Source organism: Amblyomma americanum, chromosome 3 (assembly GCF_052857255.1).
Source record: "Amblyomma americanum isolate KBUSLIRL-KWMA chromosome 3, ASM5285725v1, whole genome shotgun sequence".
NCBI lineage: Eukaryota > Metazoa > Arthropoda > Arachnida > Ixodida > Ixodidae > Amblyomma > Amblyomma americanum.
Genome location: NC_135499.1, coordinates 136,183,791 through 136,206,969, shown reverse-complemented (window position 1 = coordinate 136,206,969; position 23,179 = coordinate 136,183,791). Strand labels below are relative to the sequence as shown.

The window sequence follows — 23,179 nt, the reverse complement described above, 5'->3', positions numbered from 1 at the left end:
CTTATTTGGACTAACACCGCTTCAACTCCGAGTTGACCAATTCAGCTTCACCCTTCCATCTGCTAGCCGCCCTGCTTAGTTCACTTGGCAGAAGTTAACCCAGAATCGGAATCGACATTAATGTGATCACTTTAGGTCAATCCTATTAGAACAAAGAGCTCTACTACGCTGAATATTTTCAAGGACAAACAAAATACACGAGAATAACTGTCTTTTCCGTTCCTGTGTCTGTTTCCTGGACATCCAGATCGCAGAACACTCCACTGACCTGTCCCTTCTGGCCCGCTCTCACCAAAGCGGCAACGCTGAATCATTTTTCAGGGACTTACCCCCGGCTTCTGGCTGCGCGCGAATTATATTACGCATCCAGAGCTACCATCCAAGCCGCCCGCCAGACACAAACACATGGGCACGTGGGCCTCAGCATTGAGTTCTGTGTGCATCAAACAAAGAATCGAGCCTGTGCACTTTCCTTTAATTTATGCTGATTACTTGTGTTCTTCACCGCCACCCATCTTGCGGAAAAATATTTGTTTTTGCCGGCCGGCACGACAGCGATTAAGCTAAATCAGACGCTGACTCTAGAGTAAGTGCTGCACGAAAATTTGTAAGTGGGTTGTGTTGTGCTATACATTCGAAAGATATCGCCAGCGACATGGCGGTCAGAGAACATCTGAGTGCCAATGATGGTCGCCTTCTCTGATAAACGCTGTACCACATGGAGGTAATTGTACAATTATATTTCGAGTCAGAAGCACGACTATGGCAACTAAACACTCCACACATGTCTTTGGACGCATTCATGTCAGCGTTGCAGCCTTGATGGCGGCGGCCAAGTCTTACCTTTAGTCTGCTGAAATGGAGTGTGCAACTACCTTTTAATCACTTTAATCCGCGGAATATATAAGCCTACAGGCGATGACAACAAAGACCGGTAATGTGCAGTGCGCACTGCAATGCGCTTTGTGTGGGAATTGTAGTTAATGCTGCGTTCCCCTGCGATAGATGGCTTAGAACGTTAATAGCAGTGGTTGGAAGCACGATTACGATTCTCACAGTACCGAAGTCATGTTTTGTAATAGGGCAGAGAGTTGTGTTCTTTACTAATGCACAATTTGCTGATCGATAAACGTGGCTCTCTGTCGGTGCATTTGTAACGTTCAGTGAGCACTCTAGCACAATTCCTTGAAGATATTCATAGATCGAAAAAAAAAACTCCGAAGAAAAAACCGCGGCAATTTCAAAAGTCGGGCAGAAAGGTTGTCAGCTGTGTGCTGTATTGCTTTGATGGAAGCTTTCTAGATATTCGGCAAATCGAGTAAACGCCAGGAGCAAAATATAGTTTGCCTGCTGATTTCTGGAACGTTTTGCCACTCACAATAGCGGTCTAGATTACAAAGTCAATGGCAAAGTCGCATTTGTGCTAGGTTCGCATTCAGGATATCATTGTATGAAACGCTGTCGGCGCAACTCGCCATCAGAAGCAGATCGTCACATATTAAGGATTTTCCTGAGTCAATATGCAACTCTGAATCCTAATAGCTATTTCCAGAAACAAGGCTTAAACGTAAGCTTAATGGTCCAGAATTATCATGATTAATTTATTTTTGCGGCAATAGCATGGCACAAAAGAAAACGCTGGACGTGGTGCACTTCGAATGCTGTCCACTCGTCTCAGCTTGCATTTATTCTGACGTCGCTTTATTATTGAAGGTAATCTTCTTAAGAGATGTTAAACAAATACTGCTTTCATAAATACGAGCACGGCTTGAACGTACACGTACGTTCAATAGGGATAACAAAGAGCCGCCCATAACCTCGGTTTCTGAGAACCAGCCTTCATAAGCACCTGCTCATGCTTGCGAGTTATAATGTTGGCAATGGCGTTTACTTTCAGCAACTGTCGCCATAGCAACTCTATCGCATTGCCTTCGCAACAGGAGGTACAGCATCTTGTGTCCGTAATGGTACCGCCCGTTTCAGTGTCTCGGGGCTTAACTTGTCGTTACAGGTTTGAGATCGGTGGGCGGGCGTCTGCTGCGTCATGTCGTAATTCCGCGAACTTTAAATATACGTTGTGGGAGTTCGCTATGCGAAGACGTGACATTCAAAATTTATGATGGCGCTTATTCAAGCACCGTTTCTTGCTCACTATCGCATGGTATATTGCAACTCAACCAGCGCCGTCGCCGTTTATTTTGGCTTATTCGGTTTATTTTTACCAAATACATTCACGAAGTCTTCAGTCAAACGTGGAGAAATGCCGGATACATTTTTTAACGCTATGAAACGTTCCACTTGCAACCGTGCTTGCACAATACCTAACGATGCGTTCATCGGCGACAGGTGGCCTCTGCTATGCCACTCAGATTTTCAGAACCCCAGCAGCGTTCTGACGACAGAGTGGAGGCTGGTGAAAATAGGACGGAGACTGGTGAAAACGCCAACAGTGGCCAGGTACACCTGGTTACGGTGTCTGTCGTGTACGCTTTAAGACGCGTTTTCCGTCTCATTTGCAATACTTGCATTCTGCTTTTGTTCGAAAATTGTTCTGAATTTCTTTCTTCAAGAATTAGCGGAATAGAAATTATGACTTTTGTTGTGAATGCAGTATGTAGATGGGCACATTATGTGACGCCTTTGTCAAAATTAAAGACCCCAAAAGGTTTGCTACCGGGTCACACTTTGCGACTCCGTGCATCAAAAGTGCTCCCAATCTCTTCAAAATGAAAGTTTAGTCATCCACCTGTTGAAGTTAGCATTTCGCAGATGCTACAAGTTGCCCAGAACACGGCTTGGAAGGAAACCGCTTGAGTTCTTGACTTTGGGCCAAGGCCCTACTATCAGGGCTCCACTACCGGTGGCTTGTGGAGATGCAGTTCTGACACACGCAGTCTGATGTGTGCCAATGGAACGAGGCGATAATTGACAGACATATAGCACATAGCGCCACGGTCGTATTTCACATGGCCTGGAGACTTTTTTCCAAGATAGTACATGCACACAAAAAGCTACTGAAAACCGCTTCACTGGTCAAAACATCGTCACTCGAACAAAACACCGATTTTGTCTAAAGAGTCCCGCAAAAGATTTCGCATAAGCGGGTCACGGCAGTAGCGACGCCCCTAGCACTAGATGAGAATGTTGAGCTGCGAAGCATCTAATTAGATTTATGGAAAAAAAAGAGCTGTACTACTGTACAGAGCATAGTACCTTACACTTCGCCATCTCTTAGGCTTAGTAAACAGACCCTTCATCCCCCCAGAAAAGAAACGACGAAAAGCCGCTAAAAGCTGAGTACACACAGCAGGGAGCAATTGGCAGCGACGAGGAAGCTCACGGCCACTTGACTTTTCGATTTCGGGACAGCCTAGATATCCGTCTCGGCTATTTGCCGACGGCAAACACGGTCAACGCGGAAGATGTCAGCGCAGGGGCTGAGAACGGGGCACCGGTTGAAGTGGACCGAGGAAGCGGGGTGAGGAAAGGGTGAGTGGACGGCGCAGTGCCCGGGAGGGTGGGAAGCACCGACTGGTGCTCAATTCCCGACGGGGAAACAATAATCCGCTCACATCGAGAGAGAAGAGCAATCGAGTTCGTAATGCTATCGCGCGACGATACGCTGGGATAAGCGCAGTACACGGGCGCAACAAAATTACTAGCTCGAGCGCAGAAAAATATCGGCGCTTGGAATTCCATTGGAGGGATCACGGCGTCGGTTTATTTTGCCATGAGCGTCTTCTATTCCATGTCTGGTGAAGTGAGGCGAAGGCCTTAAGTTCCGGATGGGCTTTGATGGCGGAACAACGCGGAAAATGCTCTTCGCGTCTGCGATAGTGCGATGCTACAAAGTTCACTGCTTTGTTTAATATTAATGATCAGTGGTCTGGTCTTAAGACATCATATTAGTGGTTACAACAAGATTTTTGTACAAGAGCGCCAGCAGTAGCCGTAGCAAAGGGTACAAAACTAACAAAGAGGTAGTAAACAGTGCTTCAGTCTTCAAAAGAACGTTAAAGACACATTTGACATCTGCGGAACCAAGGTGAAGTAGTGTTCGTGAACAAGAATCGAGCTAGTACATAAAGGGTAGAATTAGTTCAATGTATTTAGGGCAAGTCCTCAAGCTGGAGATTTCAATTAACTAGTTATTATGCATTATCATCCACATGAGCTTAGTCATACGACCACAAATTAAACGCTTCCTTTCGTTTTATTTGTAGCCGCATGGCTGCGTTCAGGCGGATGTTAATTAGTAATGGCTCCCTAATCAAAAACACTGGGCCCCACTGCTCCCTTTACCTTGGTGTAAAATGTTATCCACCTTGGAACCTTGCACTTAGTGAAGGGCACTTAGTGAAAGATACTGACGGAAAGTTTGAAAGTACCTCTGCGAACAGTGATCTGCCCAGTTAAATGTCAGATTGACGGCGACCCAAGCTCCGGGAGTGCCTGTACTTCATCAACCGCGCTCCAAGCATCCCCTTCGCAACAAAAGAGCTCCGCTGTTATTTCCTGCTTTGATATCGCGTGTTTTGCCGTTTTCACACTTTTGAGCAGTTTAAGCACAGCGGTAAGCATCGCGTCGCTTAGAAAGTCATGAAACTCTAAAAGCAGTCGTGAAAAACCTGCCGGAACCGCCGATGACCAGGGGTCTGCAGAAAGACTCTTCATAACTAGGGGGTAGGTTGGCGCCCATGGAGGCGCTCGGACAACATAAGCAGCGATCGGAAACTATTGTCTGGTATTACTCTTCACGCCAGATACCTACAGCACTGAGCCAAACGACAAGATATTCCAGTGCTTTGCTTCATGCAGATAATATTACCCATAAGAGAGAGCGATGTGAAAGCATTGATACTAAAGCATTCGTTTTACTCTGATGCAGTGCTTTGAATTGTATGAATATGTGTTCCGTCACGACGGGGACCCTATCTCATTGGTGAGCGATACGATGCGAAAGCAAATAGTTCACCTTAGCCACGAGTTTTATTCTCTCGGCCTTGATTGCAATGAATGTCCGTGTCTTTAATTCTGATAAGAGGTACTATTGATTGAAGTAAATGACCGCTCACATAAAAAAAAAGCTTTTACTAGTCTAACTTAGGACAATACTTTTGAAGATTGAACTGAAGAAATGCAAGCACCTGTCGAAATTTTACGCATTCGGGAATGTTACATTGCCGTTTTTAAGAGACTAAACGGACTACCAAATAGAACCCAATGATATGCACTGTCGTTTCAGCTGCGACAAAAAAGGAATACTCGAAATTTAGACCGAATTTAATTGACTAGGTTTTGTGGGCAGCTTTAAACGCTCGAAACTTTGAATCGAACAATGAAGTGCATGCCTTGCCTGGTGTACTAAGACGCAACTTCAAAGTGGAGGCGACGGGCTGGGAAAGAAAGATGTAAAAATGGGCACTTAAAGCTGCTTTCAAGAACTTAAACCCGCTAGAGCATCAGTACTGTAGCAAACGCAAGAACTGAGTGGAATAAAACGTGCTACAACAGCACATCACTGCTCACGAGCGTAGGAACGACTCAATGAAACTTCGCCAAAGTCACTTGTACAGTAGTCGAAAAAAAAGCACTGGTGGATTGTTTTCAAACAATTTTTTTTTTGCCAAAATTCTTATTGCAGTCCATAAGTCGATAGTTTTTACATATACTAGCAGTGATTGTTCGGAAAGTGATCAAAGCGGTCCAACTATACGTCGCCAGTCAGCATTTAGAAAACATTCCAAAACGTTTTGTTCTCTTGATTAGTGACGTCAGCAGTAATGCCAAAGCGAAACCTAATTGCTCCGCCCTGTCCAAACAAAAGTTCATAGAGAGAAAGCATAAAGTGAAAGTACAACCACGAGGGACATTTAGCTGCCAGCATGCACAGGAATTAAGTTAAGCTGCTCGGGAAGAAATGCAGCGAACTAATCCGAACAAGTGACGTAAGACAAAGGAATGCTGAAAAAAAAGCCCCTACAAAAGCAAGCACAACTAAAACCTCACAATCACCTTTTAATGAGTACGGCTTATAAACTTAGTCAAGAGAGGACGGGTACTATTGACTCAAGCGCTTAGAAAAAAAAGCTCAGTCCTGGGTGCCTCGCAGGGTGTTTTGTTCCCTCCCCTCCACGAAATGTCGCATCGCATTATTTCCTGCACACAACACGCAAGTTGAATAAAGACAAAACGTGTGCAGGCAGGGACCTCATTAAGGGAGCTCTGCGTTGGGAGAACAGGATTAAAGAATCATGGCTAGCAAATTAACGCAGCGACAAACACTGGCAGATTGCCAGCAGCGAGGCTTTCAGGGAAACGCTCGAGAAACAAATAATGTGACTTGGCGCGCGATCGGAGTTCGATAGATTGCTTCCAAGGGGCACGGCGTCACTTCGTGCTTCCTTGGGCGTGTTCCGCTAGAAGAGCGTGTCGTTTTCGGAACCCAAGCGTGACACGAACCGCGGCAGATTCTTATCCGGGACACTCGGAACGCCCGCCGGTCCGTGACGAAGCGTGCTGTGTGGGGCTCGTCGGGGGGGGGGGGGGGGGGGGTTGAATTTCGCCTCACCTCTGTCGCGACTTAAGCAAGCACGCGGACGCGTGGCGCCGTCCATAATTAAGGGGACCGCCGCCCAAAACGCCGCACGCTCGATAGCTGGAGAACACACACACACAATACGAGGCGAGAGAAATCGCACTTGCCTTTCCCACCACGCTATACAGGAGGAAGTATATGGCAGGCAGAGGTTGGCGAGATATCATGCGTTATATCTCTACTCGTCGAATTTACGCGTTTTCGATATTTTTACTGTTGTTCCCGAGTATACGTGGTCAGCGTATCGGTTAAGGATGAACGGTACCTCTGGGCCTGTGGTCTAGGACCAGAGTATGTGAAAACCGCTAAACCTGGTGACACTTCAATTAGGTTATAAGAATGTTTTGGGCTTTAGGGTACAAGCAACAAATAAGTAAACGCATAAAATGGGGAATGCTGCAAGATTACGAAGGGCCTTGAAGGTATACACGTCATACCTGCTGGTCAAACTTAACGTGTAATACTTTCACATCGCTGCTGCGGCTATTCTGCTTGGTAACTATGCAAAACGTGCCACATTTTAGGCATATCATTGATAGCGCCACTCAAACGTTACGGCTAGAATTTTTGTTCAAGAGCTGCTGGCTGCGCTTCTAGCTGAGTTGTTACCTAAACCGCTTGAGTTATTTGCACCTCAAGTTGTTCCGTTACTTGCTCTCGCAATGAAAAACGAGGTGCAGCTGCAATGACGGAAAGAAAAAAAAAGCAGGAGTACAGAGGGCAGACACCTCTATACCTTGTTGATCCAGTTCCACCGAAAAACAGCGCACCCACATAATGAAGGAATAGGCAATTTTCAAAGTAGGAAAACACGCACTCTTTGCACGTCTTTGCCGCAGCGGTTCGTGCGGTTCCTGCGAAAATACCGCAGTTGGACAAAGGGCATCGTGGAGAAACCGGCCTAATTGGAAAAGTCATTTTTCGTTTAAATGAAACGCTGCTCCTGTACACTGATCGCCTTAACTGGATTTATTACCGCGCACCTCATTATCTAACGGCAGGTTTAAGTTTCCACAAAGAACACGAAGAGCACAAGCACATCATGGCACACATTTTACTGCCAACATATTTATTTTGTGCTGCTCCGTTTTATGACGCATGAACTGGTAATGGTTTATCTTACGCCATGCAGGTTCTAATAAGGCTTTCTTGCCCCGAAGAAAAAGTGCCCTAAAATTAATTGTTTAAACTTGCTTCCATCCTTTAGTGAACCGAAACACTCGTGACGAATTAAAAAGTGCATTTTCTCCAAGTAGTAAGCCGGGGTGAAAGGGTATGCTTCAGTTTTTCAACTTGCAATGCCCTATGCGGCTTTAGCAGAGATGGCTTGGTCTAGAGCGCCTGCCTGCGTAAAATTAAGTAATGTCATTAAGAAGCAGACACGCTGTAGTGAGAACACTGCGAGCTTAGCCACATGCAAGAGGCTACACTGAATGCCGGAAATTTGTCTGACAAACTTTCAACCGACGCTTTAGCTTTCCGTTGTCTCGATTTGACTTAAACTATTTAAGCTTACCAAGAAAGTTCCGCCAGAAGTTTCGTCGCGAACTGCACAACCTTCTCTGCCGTGGTGCTCGCGAGCCTGCTAGTCTTACCTACTTCGGCTTCGTGCACAATTAACTCCTCCTTCAAACAGTAATTTCGCAACACGAAAAACACGCTCTCAAGACGAAAGCGCGCGTGAACTGAACGCATTCATATTCCTCGCTATTCGGGGCTCCAAACAACAGCTCGCGCACACACAGTTGGAAAGCACGAGCAAGTTCTGAGGCAGGAAATTTAAACGAGCTGACGTTCGCTCCTCGAAATAGCGCCCGGATAAGGCGAGAAGAAAAATCTAATTAGGGAACCAATGCAAACAAAAAAAGACAAAGCGCGCAGGCAGGCCGGTATGAAACTGATTTGCATTCCTCCAGAGACCGCCAGCATCGTGCGGAGGAAGGAAGGAGCGCGTTGAGGGGAAAACCAAACTTTTCGGGAAGGTGAGGATATTGACGGCTACCAAACATTTTTCCTTTTTATCCCCCAAAACTTTTAATTCTCCCGCACCGCGCCGACGGGACGGAGGGAAAGCCAATATTCGGTACTCAATATTCGCTTTTTGCTGGCACACTTTAAGCAAGTTGACTGAACGCTATCAGATCGGGGAAAAGAGGACAAAACAAAGTGTTGAGAACAAGAACGAGAAAATGAAGAGAGGCCGAGTCTGTTCCGAGCGCTATTGAAAAGCACCTTGCGGGGAGTGAGCCCGTATACTAGTGTAAATATTTCGCTCCGCTGGGTGGCGCGCCTTCACTTTCTCCAGCTTGCGGCGGCGCCATACATCACGACGGCTGTGTGCGCACTGAGTTGGGGCGCCCTGTTCAATATAAATGCAAAACGGCCCGGCGTATTTTTCCGATTGGCTGGCGCCTAACCAAGCAAAGTGTAAATCTCTGGATTCCCGACGCCGCTGTTCGCCTGCAATAGCAGCGAGCGCAAGCAGCGCACCGCGCGTTCGCTGCCAAGTGCACAGACCGTGTCGCGAGTCTTTTGTCGATGCGTCGTTGCTTTTGAGATACCCCGCGCGGTGCATTTTGCCCGGATTACGTATACTCGACAAAAAGTACAGTTCCCTGGCAGCAGTGACGCGGCGGTTTAATAAAGTTTACGGAGCGAGTAGCAGTGCAAGAGAGGAGGAAGGTGAGGAGGAGGCTTATAAGACAGAAAAGGATTTAATACCGCAAACTATCGCGATTTTTCGTGGCGTAAGCGACACCCGTTTTTTTCTTTTTGTGCGAGTGTGTGTGCGTGCAAGGGCGGAGGAGGGGGAAGGGGGGCGGCAGCGAATAAATTCACCCCAGCTGGAGCAAAAACTGAACAGCTGCATTTTCCCTAGAATCTGCACCCCCCTCCTACCGATGGCCTCTCGTTTTCGATTCGAAATGTAGTCGCATTGAAAGTAGATCAAAATCAGTTTCTCGACGCCAACTCCCCAAAAAAAGGTTCGGAGGCTTTGGTTTTACCTCGAGATGTCATGAACTCTGAGCATATGGCGAGAAGATAGATACGAAGCCGCGGTTAGGCGAAGCGTAAAAACTGTAGGGAAACAGCGAGAAGGTACGTTAAGGAAGGAGTGAAAACTAAAGCGGCTAGGCACCAGTCGCTTCTTTGTTTAAACCAGATGACCCAACTATATGTAACCAAGCTTTTAAAAAAGTGTCCTAGCCCAGGGAAACCAACTCAAGGTTGTGCAGAGTCGCCTGGCCGAGTCTTCAGTATTCTTTTCGTTCCTTAAAATTAATTAATTAGTTATAAATAATTACGTAACTTTCTAATTATTAGCTTGACGAACGAACTGTCAATGAAAAAGTCGTGGATCGTCTCGAAAAACCGCTAGCAGCGCTTTTTCAATCAGGGTGTGATTTACGTACCTTTATTTATTGGACTTAAGGAGCTGTGACGTGACCAACTGCTACCTGGCATCTGCCCCAGTGTACTCGCAAAGGCTCATCGGAGAGAGCACTCCAGAAAAAAAAAAAAAGGATTTTGTTCTCTGAGACGCGTCTCCGGACGTTAAGTGGTACCGTTGTCACTTGGAAGCTTTTCCTATTGTTCGAGTTATGGTTTAATACCGGTAACAAAACTAGTTTACCTAAATGGTACCCTGATGCAAACGTCCCAGTCAGCTGTATTTCAAAGCGATCTACATCTTTTGTATTGAAACTTTGTTCCTAAGACCAATAATTAAAGAATAGACAATTAGGTTTCACTGATTAACATTTGGAAACCAAAAAATACTGCAGACTAGGTCCCGCGACTCTAAATAACCCTCAGTTTCATGCAGCTAGGAAATTCCGTAATTTTACAAAAGCTTGGTTACATTTAGCTGGGACACCTTGTTTATAGCGTCGGAAGACTGCCATTATTCTATTAGATGTTTGATGCTCGACGTGCGTATATTTCTGGGTTTTCTAGCGCGTTGTTTCGCGAAAAGATATTGCAGACCACTTGCATTTCGCCACGGTAAACGGCAGGCAAAGTTGCGGCAGTTTATGAATTTATAGGTGCGATTAGTTGAGCATAAGGCTTCAAGACATGAGAACTTCCTTATCACTACCACTTACATTTATTTGCATACCAGAGGTTCATCAATCACCGTAAGCGCAGCCGTTAGATTTCAGCTTTCGTGTCAAAACAGTCCCAGATTCAAAAGAACATGCTTTACACTGCAATCGCAGTACATCTCATGCTTACGAGTTTTGACCGCCAGAAACATGCACTAAAGAGTTCAAGTGAAACTGTTGCCGTTTCGTTTCCCATTGCTCATACCACAGTAGTTGTCTTTTGCCATTATACTTAAACATGTATATGGGATGTTCTTGAGCCCTCTTACCCCCCCCCCCCCCCCCCCCCCGCCTCCCGCCAGTTTTTCTAATCGCAGCGTACGCATCTGGAAATCTCGTTTCACACACTCTCTCTTGTGCTTGGAGGCCGTCTCATCTGATTTACGCGCACAGAGGTTGCGCGCCAAACACGGTGGAATTTAATGTTTATGCTTTTATGTAAAGACGCCCCCACTCCTCCCCCATCCCCTTCACCGCGAACACAAGAACGAGTCTTGTACACGGAGGGCGTCTCTGGTTTCTCTCTGTGCCGCAGACTGAGCCCAAGATGAGATTACGAACCGAGCGTAACCCAATAAAACAAGGATGCCCGGAATATGACAAGATACGAGGCGTATAATCACGTATCCTCGCCATATGAGCGCGCTTGCAGGGCTGCGCTTCTCATAGCGTGAGCGAAACGCGCGAAAATGTTAGCGACTGCGAGAACTCCACAGACGCCTTGCTGAACACAAGAAGCGTGTACTAGACCGCAGAGTGCGCGCGCTCTCTGCCTTCCGCTTTATGCTTCATAATAATAAAAAAAGAGGCGCTTGTTTGCAGCACTAGCCATAACTTGCACGCATGGATTAGAGCGATCCTGCTTTCTGCCAAGGCTTTCTCGATGCAATAAGGCTGGACATTTTTCGTTCCTTCATCACTCGTCTCGCCTTCCTAAAGAAAGAAAAACATTCACTATGCGAATGCGGGAATAAGGATTCTTTTCTTCTGCGCAGGATATGCTGTTGCACCAGAACTCTGCAGTACTGTAAATGGGGCTGGCAGAGGCATCTGCTGAGTACCACTATATGCCGAGTTTGACATCACAGTACCGATCTCAAGTATTTTGGGAGAGAGAAAGTAATTTAATGAAAGGAAAGATGGAGGGCGGCCTGCGGTTATTTGACCCTGAACTGCTACTCCACACTGGGGAAGGGATAAAGGGTCAGCTACATACGCGTTATACCTGCTTGACAAGTGGCACGCTTTATAAATGGCACGAAATTCTACTTTATACAATAGCACAAAGAGCTCGTCGGGTCATTTGACGGAGTCGCCGCTCGTGTCACATTTAGTCCTGGTGTGTGAAATGAAAGAAAACAGAATTGGCCACGAGCGGGATTCGAACCCATGGCGGCGCGAACATATAAACTTCGCTGGCCGCTGCATTGCCCCACTACGCCATCAGAGTTTTTCTTTCTTCTACTGCCTTTATTTAAGTGCTGGTGACCATCGTGCTTGTTAAACTGACAGTCTCTGACGCTGTGCTTTGGATTTCGTCATCTTCATCTCCATTCGTGCACAAGTTAGTCCAAAAAGATCACATTGTCACTCGCGCGTGCAAGCCGAAATTTGATAGCAGGGCGGCTTTACTGGCAACAAAAAAGGTAGTGAGCCTCGATGCAGCTACTCGCGAGGCACCCTAGAAAAAATGCTTGGAAGCGCCATCTCGACAGCATGCAGCAAATCACACGACAAAGCGGGAGATTTGAAAGGGCTTTTGGAAGCGCCGTCTCGCAAGCATGCAGCAAACCGCGCGAAACGAAGACAGAATTGAACCAACAAATTAAAATAAAATTGGTGAGCATTATCTATAAGCTAATGCAATGACACTTCTTCAGTGATTAAGTGTCCCCCTGAATGTTCTCTCCATTTACGTTTCCTTCAGTCATCTCCTCACGGCGCGATACCTGTAGTCGCCCAGAGTGAAACACTGGCTTTCCTCTTCTCATGAGTCGTCTTCCTCTTCCGTCGACAACAACGCGGCCAAACTTGCAACGCTGTTCGTGCGTAAAGAGTGGGTCCAGATCGTCCAGCGCATTGCCTGTCGTATGACTGTCCATCAAGGCCAACGGGTGCTCAGGCGTCGACTAAATGCATCCTACCCGCGGAAAGCTTTTAAGTTTCGTCTCGTTACCACACGCCAGCTCTAGCTTTCGCACCTCTGCACGATTTGGTAGAAGATTACCGTGACGAGATTACGTGGGATTATCGCGCTGCGTTGGATCTGGCGCACAGTGGACGAAGAAGCGTCTGTTCACGTCCAAGCCGAGTGCGTTTAACCGTGCTCAGAGTTGGGAAAGTACCACTTCTGAGAGCTTTAGAAGAACCAAATGTCCACAGATGACGAAAAAGCACGGCTTTTGTTCTTTAATTTTTGCCCCCTCCGTCCGTAGTCTAGGGATGTGCTCTGGAGGAAGCGAAAATAAAAGAAGAAATTTTATTATGAAAATTTTTGTGAAAATTTAGGGCGCACGGGCAAAGCACCACCAAAAGTGTCCAGACATACCACTATCACCCACCTCAGGATAATTTACCGCCAGCGGCACCAATGATAACTTCTATAGAAAGCGTATCGAGGGAAATACCTCGAAGCCATGCATGTGTTTAGGCAAATACGACGACGCGGGTAGGGTCACGGGACGGAAAGTTCTCTCTAGGCCAGCCGATGATGAAACTGATTCACCACCGCACATGTACCTTAGCTTGCTGCTGATTAATGACAGCTTTAAAATGGTGTTATCCATACCTCTACCGTTTATCTTTATGTAATGCAAAACTCAACCGTATCGACCGTAAAATTTGCGCCATGACTGACTTCCGTCGCATGGAGCATTATTTTGATCACATTTTCCACCGCACCATTGCTCCTGGCGGTAAAACCAGGGTCGCACACAATTTTTTTTTCGTACTGCAGAGGAAAATTTTCAGACGTGTTGCTTTTGCATAACTTATGCTCGTTACGAGCCGACGCCTTGCAAACTTGTTCGACTAAATGGATCTTTACAGGTTCCACTGGGACTGAAAGGAGATTTATACTCAACTCCAGTGCCACAGCAGAGATATTCGCGTTAGCATGGGAAGTTAGGATTCTCTTCACTTGATATATAAAACAAACTGCTGTATTGGATGGTTCCGTATGCTGGAATTCAGCACAGTGCAGAAAGATGAATAAGGACAAAGAGTAAGAAGGCACACCTGTGCAGACTGCAACTAACTGCTGCGCACTACGCTTGCATCTATATATGTGAACTTCAGCGCATCAGCAAACGCAAGGAAAAGACAGAAATAATGCTACGTGCCATAACCTTACTACACAGCGGTGAAGTAATGCGCGTGTAAAAACCTAGGTCGCAATATACACGGGACGAGAAAGGCTATCAATTCAGGAATCAACCACTGCGGTTTATGTGGTGGTCTGGAGTCTAACCGCCTGCTATGAATTGGCCTCTAGAGACGAAAACCTTCAACTTTTACTGCAGAAGCGTGCCTTTTTTGGCCTGTAAACTTTACTAAGTCAGTATGGGTCGAAATGGGTGCAGTATCCATTTCGTACAGCCGTTTTGACTAGTGCAGAAACGTCCATGGAAAAACACTAGCGTGGAAGCTAATCGGTATCTCTTCCAGTACTGAACCAAATAAAGGAAAGATCGTTCTTCGAGCACTTCAAACTCCTCGTCCACACACACTGTTCCGGCCTTGAAGTTGACAAAAGTTGAATTCTTAGGCTATAAATTTGAAGCTAGGCCGGTTTACGTCACCAGGAACTGTTCGCTTTACTGCAGTCCGGTTTTATTTCGACCGAAAGCAAGACCAGCTTCAGTGCCACTCTAGACTACCGGACTCGCATTCAAGCGCTTCGTGAATAGTGTTGGCAGTTTAAAATTCTACGGCAGTCTCGAAACGTGCGGTATGTAAAGTTTCTCCTCTCTTTCAACACCCTCGATGTCTCTGCCTGCGACCAACACTCGGTCGCTCATTACAATAGCTGCACCGCGCTTAAATAACGAGGAGTTGAATTACTGGCCTCAAAACTCTCTGCAGGTGCTGTGCATTCAAAGAGCACCCGCCAGGCGAACAGCATAACGATTTAACAATTATGGCTCCAGGCTGGCACACACGCTTTCAGGCAGCCGGGTTGCGAAACGGGCAGCGGCCAGTGACAAATCTCCCCCAGAACGCGCGTTTGTGTGTGCGTGCGTGCGTGCACGTCAGATCGCGGGAATGCGGCTTCCGACTTTCGGCCTCCCCTTTCCCTCTCTCTGCCCGACGCCCTCCCTCGACTAAAGCGCAGGGCCGAGCGTCGGGGGTGCAGAAGTAGCGGCCGCAGCCGAGGTTCCGGAGGATGTGCTCCCATTAGCGACCGGCTGCCAAGCGAACCGCGGGGCACACGGTGGACCGCGGCGCGCTAAGCGTCGCTCACTCCCTGCTGCTCGCCGTACACACACGGAGCGGCCGGGGGCGCCGATCTGCGCTCTGCCGTCCGTTGCAGTCGGAATCATTATAAGCCCCGCGGAAACTGCAGCGCGCCGAGCACTTAGGTGAGCGCGAGAGCTCCGGCGGCTCCCGTGGAAAGAGGAGGAGGGATGGCAGGAAGGAAGGAAGAGGTCGAATTCAATCTGGCAACATAGTTGCGACGCGGTGGGGTCGCGACGATATGCAGTCGGCCCAAGGAATGTTTCGCGAACTTTAGTTTCGTTTTTCCTTTAGAAATGAGAGAGGAGGAACTTCGGGATAGGGTTGTTTTGGGGAACGCTGCAAGGTGAACTGGAAGAAATGCTCCAAGGAAAACAGTGGGGAAACGGTGCGATTAAGGAAGATGACGAGCCCAGCCGAGCAAGCCATGCCCGGGCGGTGGGGGAGTTTCCCCTCGAGCAGGTTGCGCAAGATGTTTAGTGGAGCGGTGCTGCGAGCGTCTGCGATGTTGCTTTCGGATTTTCTTTGCTTCTTTGGAAGCGTACGTTCTTGGCATTGAATCACTAGCTGCTGCTTTTTTGAAGTTTATTGCGCATTTACAGTACGAAATGGGCGCAGGCTATGTTGCGAAAACCGCCCAGTTCCATTTTGGCATTGAGTTTCCGTGAAGAGGGCAAAAAATGGTATTGCATAAAATTCCACATTGTTCACGATGAGCCATATCAGTGCGCTCTATAGCCTTGAGATAGAGATATTCAGCTAGACGGAACAAAGTACAGCCGCCCGCAGATTTGACACGAACGCTCGAGCGCGTGGCTTGTACTGACATAGTCGGCGCTGGGTGTTGGTCGGCTAGTACTAGGCCTTTTTGTATGGAGTGAATTCAGGCAACCAGTTATCGTGAGCCGCTGCAAACGCGCCATGCAGCTTTGTATCGAAAACGGTGGCCAGCACTCAGCGTCGCTAATGTATGTCCAAGCCAGTCACTCGTCAAGTCTGCGGGCGCGACGGTACTTCAGGTTATACTTTAAGGCATGCACGTACAAGTCAACCCGCAGGTGACAATACTAATAAAGAAAGGGTAGCTCGTTTTCAGCCTGAAGTGGCTGTAGAACAAATAGCTCATGGTTCGGCAAGCCGGCTTAAGTTTTCGAAGCTTCCATCAACAGAACTGTTTGTTATAATGAAGCGGGGACCAAAAGCGCGGCAAATCAAGCTGACCAGCCACAAGTAATTGACAAGTCCTTGTGCAATGTTCTCTTGTGAAAATCAGTGATGTCAATATCAAAGTTTGTTGGTGGTTATTTTTCTTTCAGACGCAAGTGGCATTCTTTACCGCTGCGTCTGACTGCTATGACTCGCCACACCGCAGTGCAGCCGCGCACTGAAAAACAAATGCAGCTTGTTTTCCAACTAACAGCGTGCACCGCGTATGCCAGCGCAGGGGAAGGCCCGCTTATAAACCGCAGTTGGCTTATCTTACAGTGAACGCCGCAGACTAAGCAACGGCAACGCCACACAGACGATTCCGGATGCAACGATTACAGATATTCACAGAGAATTACCCTAAACAATCCATTAACAGCAAAACTTCGATTAAAGTACAGCGAAGTTTAGGATATACCAAAAGTTAGGTGTCCTTCCTTTCTTATGAAAGTTATGCGCCCTCGTTTTTTCTCTTCAAATGGGAGACCGCCAGACATGGCTAGGGTGCTTAGAATCGAATGAAGTTGGGATTCGGTAGTTCACTCCCACCTGCCCTCTTTTTTTTGAAATAGACCGCCAAATTACGGGGCGTGCCAAAAATCAATGGATGCCTAATATGACTAACACGGTGCATTGAACACGCAAGGGAGCGAACTTCTCTGCAAGCTCTTTTTTCCTCAGTACTACTAAGCGCGAGGAGAAGCCCGTTACTCACGGCGCTAAGCTTCGCTGCACTCTAAAGAAAAACAGAGGAAGGCGCGAGCATCCGATGCGTATAAAATGTGTTGTTTTGAAATGGGCAGGAAACGGGCAACAGTTACGACGTAACGATTCTTGTTATCGTAGAAGCATGTTCGAAATCGTCAATGTCCCATTTTCAATGAAAGAACATCACTGCCACGCTCGTTTAAGCCACTATCACTTGTTTTCGGTCGTAGTCTACTTGTCCCGCAGATTACGGCTTTATCTCGTCGATACACGATAGCGGCGTTGAAACTACAGTCCAACCCCTATGGTTCACCTATCTTTCTCTGACGACAACTGGATTAAGTCGCGAAACAACGAGAAGTAGGTATAGGGGTTTTAACGTCTCAAAGCGAGTTTGGCTATGGGGGACGCCGTAGTGGGGGAATCCGGATTAAATTACATCAGCCGGAGTTCTTTAGTGGACAGTGGCATTGAAAAATACACGGTCTACAATGGAATGCGGCCGCCGTGGCCGGCATCGAACCCACATCCTCGGGCTCAGCTGTCGAGCGCTGTAACCACTGCGCCGGCGCAGTGGGGTGGAATGGGAATGAATGCTCGTTCAGGGAATGGACACTGGAAATAGTTAAAAAAAAAACAGCACGAAAAACTGGGACTTCAAGGGTAGAAAACACGGAACAAGCGCTGACTCAACTAAAGTTTAATCACAGCAAACAGGCAAATATAAGCGAACAGGCAACAACCAAACAATAAAACCGCAAGGCACGTGCACTCTGTTGGGTCAAGATAGGCAACCTCACTGTCACGCAGGAGCAGGGAAGGTTTGCTGATGCACAATCTTGGTTTCTTTCTCATTTTGCGTGACAGTGAGGTTGTCTATCTTGACCCAACATAGTGCACGTGCCTTGTGATATTATTGTTTGGTTGTTGCCTGTTCGCTTATATTTGCCTATTTGCTGCGATTAAACTTTAGTTGAGAGTCAGCGCTTGTCCCGTGTTTTCTACCCTTGAAGCCCCCGTTTTCCGCGCTGTTATTTTTTAAATATGTGTCACCAACTCGCCCGCCTTGCTATCGACTTGAAGTAGGCCCGGTTCCATTGCGTGCGCATTTAAACACGGAATTTCAATGTACTGCATAGATTCGCTGTATTGCTTTAGTTCAAAACAGACTTGTATTACACATGTTCACTGTCGAACATGAAAAATTTAGAACCAGTGAACAGCGTTGCTCGATATTTTTCCAAAACGCCTGTAGGCACCCCGTCCACCCAGCCATATATTCCTCCTCAGCTTGTAATACCTGCCCGGCCAGAGCCACCTCCGACCACATCTTGTGGGGATGTGTACGACAATACGACAATACACGCTCCCGCGAACAAAGTTAGAGTAATGAAAATGTCACGTGAGTAAAGAAGTGTAAAAATCCACGAAAAAGAGACGACGCAACCCCGTCAAAGTCCGGGAACGATTCCCGCGTCGCTTTGTCCAAGCGAAGTAGCACAAAAGTGGCGGGCGGGGCAATCTCCGCCCGCTGGAAATTATGGTTGCACCCATAAGGTTTCGCGCTACCCCTCATGCAGTGGTTGCACCTCCCCCAACACCCCGAGGAAAAAAAAGGAAAAGACAATACTGGTCGAAACCGGCGTCTACATGCAGTTTGCTTCTCGACGATTTACGGTGCCTTAGTGCACCTTGGCCGTTCATGGCACCGCACACTTTTTGCGTAAATGTCACGTGAACTTTAGCGAAACATTGCACTGAAACTTAATCGAGAAACAGCCAATTTTCGACACGAATTGAGGCGTTTTACGACGCGCTTGATGTCGATGCGCTTTTCGTCATGGCACCCTATGCGCGTTGAGCACTTCCTCTTCATGTGACTACGTGGGGCGGCGCCGGTATTAGTTGGAGAAAGTGCAATAAGAAGAAAGATTTCGGGAAAAAAAGTTCATTCCGTTGGAAATATTTAGGCTACATAAATGTATTGTGGATAAGCTTTTGTTGCTACCGAAGAGCAAAAAAATAAACGAATAATTAATGCAAGGCAGGCGAGTAGAGCAGTTTGCAAACGTGTAATCAGACTGCAGTGCTATACTTTGAGTTACAAAGCACTAATACGTCATTAAAGTGACCTTTAAAGAAATATTGTGACACCACAGCTGCAATCGCTGCTTTGCAAACAGGGGCGTCGTGGGACCACACATTGCTTTCGAAGTTCGTTGCACGGAATTTAAGGGCTGCTAGTACTAACGGGATGATGTCGCCCATAACCTACATTGAGTAGTGCTACTTATGTTCTACATTTGGAGAGAACAGTTCTGTTCTGATGGCGTAACTGCGACGTTGAAGTTCGCGCTTTAGCACCGGGCACGTTTTGCTCCTTACGTATTGAGAATATTGTAAATTACCGTTGCATGTGACTGAAACCTCCGAGGGATCGGACTTGGCGTTACCAGTTCACAGCGGCTTTGAGTGAAAAGGTGGTGAAAGAAAATGCAGGCAGCAGAAAAGTGTCACTGTCAAAGGTGACAAATTTTATAATGAAGCTCTGGTTTTCCGAGGTACAAGTAAACTTCTTTCACAGTAAGACTATTACAGACCAGCGTGGAATAGTGGTTGGCATGTTACCAGGTGCTTAAATGGTAATGGACACGCCCTTCGATTGCACCGAACGAGCAAGTGTCACAAAATACTTCGAGCAGGATGAGAAGGTTCTATATAGCGGCTACAGGACACTAATAGGTCTGCTACCTCTGAAGACTGGGAAAATCAGAACATTAATCGGTAAAGTTGCAATAGCAATTTGTATCGGACAAAATAAAACAAAATAAAACGCTGAGTGAGAACGGACAGTTTTATCACATAGCTTCACGCCTCCAAAAGCACAGACGTCAAATCTACGACTTACTAGAATGAGAAGCGCAGGTGCCGGGGATTTCTTTTTCCTACCGTGTTTTTTAAAGGTTTCGATCTCTCTCTTCCTTGGCACGAGGGTATTCTCCTTGGGCTAGCAATCAGTCAAAAAATTTAATACAAACCCGTCAGCGACAAGCTCACGACAAGACCTGAGGTTAACGCCCCCCTTTTTCACAAGCACCGCCGACGGAAAAACGCCAACGATGAAGGATGGACTCACTTTGCGGATAGAGCCGTCTCATTTTGTTCCACCGCCTGGGACGACGAGGGGTGTTCCTCGGGCGGCCTCTTCACCGCCTGTCTTGGGCAGCAGCAGCACCACACGGAGGCGCATTCGACGCGAGCCGGCGAGCGAAGGGGGGAAAAGCAGCACCGGGCCGACGACGGAGCCCGAGCGCGCGCAACGCCGACAGCTGGCCACGCGGTGGCAGAGCGGCGGTGTAATGTGTACGCCCTCGCAATCTCAATCGCGGCACGCAGCACGCGAAGCGGCGGAAGCCGATGTTGCTTGCGCTTTGCTGCGAGGGCCGCGCCACCGGCGAGAGAGAGCGCTCGCTCGCGAAGCTGGGAATCCTAAGCCTACAGTGGCGCCGCTGCCGTGCCTTCCGATGCCGGCGCTCACCGATTGTTTCGGGAAGCAATACCGATCGCTGCTGCTTCTCGCGAGCGGAGCCGAAAAAAGTGGTGTGCGTGCGAGAGAGAGGGAGAAGCGAACAGAACACGGTGTATTTTTATTCGTGAACCGCGAGGCTGCGCTAGTTGAATTTATTTGTGCCAAAGGGAGTTTTTCACCTTCTTGAGACTGTTTCCAAGAAGACGGAATCATTCCGGTGAGGATTTCTTCTCGTGTTGATAGACGCAGTGAGAAAGTAGGACGCGGAATAAAATAAAAATGTTATCGATGTGGTTATCGGCTTAGGTTACTGAACAGAAACTACTAAGTATAGCCAACTAGACCCAGAAAAAAAAGTGGTAGGGTTTTAACGTAGTTCAACGGAGTAGGCGTGCGAAAGCATGTGTTTAGCCTGGATTGCTCATAGTTTTGGTTTGCTGGGTCGTCGGCACGTCTAACGACGATATTAGTTCGATATTAGTATTAGTTGATGAAAACGATATGTATACGAGCGAGAGAGTGTTGCAGTTTAACACGAGGCGTGATCGGCTGCGGTGATAGCATAGTGTTCTCGGGCAGTGGCCAACGAAGCTGATCTGTGCGCGCCGCCGCGGGTGTGAGTCCCAGTCGCACTAATATTTACTTATTTACGGTTCGGCCAAGGTCACCTACAAGGTCAAGCTTACGGAAACTCGGTGTGCCGGTTAGACTTCGTGAAGTAGTTTCACACTAGAAAAAAAGTTAAGGTCTCACGCTTCCTTATTTCTCGACGTCAGGCTCGGGGACAAAGCATCGCGCGTGAAAAAGACCACTATCATATGATTGATTTGGCGAGAAAGTAAGCTAAGTTACATTGTGAAATGGTGTACTTGTATGCTTATGCCGGAGAGCTGTGCGCGAAATACGATCGCTGGCACAAGTTTGTGTGGGATAAGGAAGCCAGTTGAAACAAAGATTTAGTTTTTGTTTACTCCGGTGAAAAAGGGTTCGACCTCATGGAAATCTGAGACGCGGAGCTCGCGTCTGTCCTTGACTCCACACCCAGCTTCGCTCCTGTGCCGTGTGCAAATGAAGCCTTGAACTGGGCAACGCCCACTCGAGGCTTTCGAAGGCCACACATGCATATACCGAGCCCCACGGTAAAAAGCAACGAAGTCTGCGTGAGATATGCAACATAGCTGCCTCTAATATGTTTACACAGGAATGCTACTCCGATAGGAAATGAGACCGAGTGTGGAAAACTTTAGACATTACGTCTTACTAAGGCCTCGCGGTACATTTTTGTGTGATCTCATATACGCGGACTTCACGCTGACGTTTGACGGCAGCCATGCTTGCTCACAGAAGTAAACGCTGCGAAATTCTGGCGAGCAAAGGCTGCTACCGAACTAGCACACTAGATTCTACGTCTCCCTCTAAGTGACAGTGACATCAGTAAACTGTCCGAACAACTAAGATTAGTGAAAGCAGGGCCTTCAGACCAGCTCCAGCGTTTTTACCAGTGAACTCGTTTCATTCGTCGTTTGTTTTGTCCTGTAAATAGCCCCTTTCTTTGGCCTGCATTCTCCTTTCTCTTATCTCGGTACTTTATCAAGGTTGAAGCTGGAAGTAAAGATAAACGAAAGAAAAAGCTGGAAATTTGAAAGACGAAGAAGGCAAGCCAATCTTCCCAGGCCAAGGGGCGTGCCTACGAGTTGTAGAAAAGGACCCAAAGCCATAGCTTTCTTCTGCTGCCCGTGACAGGCAACATATCATAGTAAGGTAGGCGGAGGCAGGGAAGCGTGCACATAATGTTTCCCTTGGTTTAGCGGGGCTTCAGAAACGAGAATAAACTACAGGCAGTTAGCGTTGTCTACTCCAGTTGCGTTACTAGAAGGGACAGCCATTTAGACGCACACAACAGAGCACCGAGGGGAGTTATTAATCGGCAGATTAGCTATTTCGTTGAGATTTTCTTGTGGAAATCACAGTATTTCGTTGAGGTCACTAAGAGAGAGAAGTTGAGAACCGCTACTGAGCATGATGTATTCTTAGTCCAGTCGTAAGCCATTTTAGGTTAATAAAATAAGAAAAATATAAAGAAGGAACTGGAGAAAAACACTGTTCATGACAAGCAGGTTTAACGTCTTTGTTGGGACGTCGCACATGTGCACTCACACGGTGTACCACCGCCGCCTTCTGAGCTTCGGATGACACGAGGAAACTAAGGACAGTGATGGAGTGCGTCACAAAGTCACACATCCGCGAACACAAAAACACGCTGCATATTGTCTACGCATGCCGACAATCGCAGTCCAGCATGCCGCATGATACCTTTCGCGCTGTTTTCCCAGTGCCGTTTCTCGTGGTAGAAAGTAGCGTGCAGAGATCCCGTGTCTTGTGGGCTTGAGTTTAGATCACCCAGCATAGTTATTCTTGCGGAGTAATTGAAGCTTAGTAGAAAATAAATTCAGCAAAAGGACGCACCGCACTCCTTGCGCGTGTCCACGTATATCGCGAAACGTTTTTACACCTGCCGTCGTTCAATCAGCGCGAGACGTCCAACTGTGGCCTGCGTGGCTCGTCCCCATAACAGCA

At 47.4% G+C, this 23,179-nt stretch overlaps 1 protein-coding gene across 3 annotated transcripts in view; it reads right to left on the bottom strand.

Annotated features, from left to right (window-relative positions):
• Nucleotides 1–23,179, bottom strand: part of LOC144124950 (ADAMTS-like protein 5) — a 144,910-nt gene that overhangs the window by 19,480 nt on the left and 102,251 nt on the right. The gene's annotated exons all lie outside the window — the stretch shown is intronic.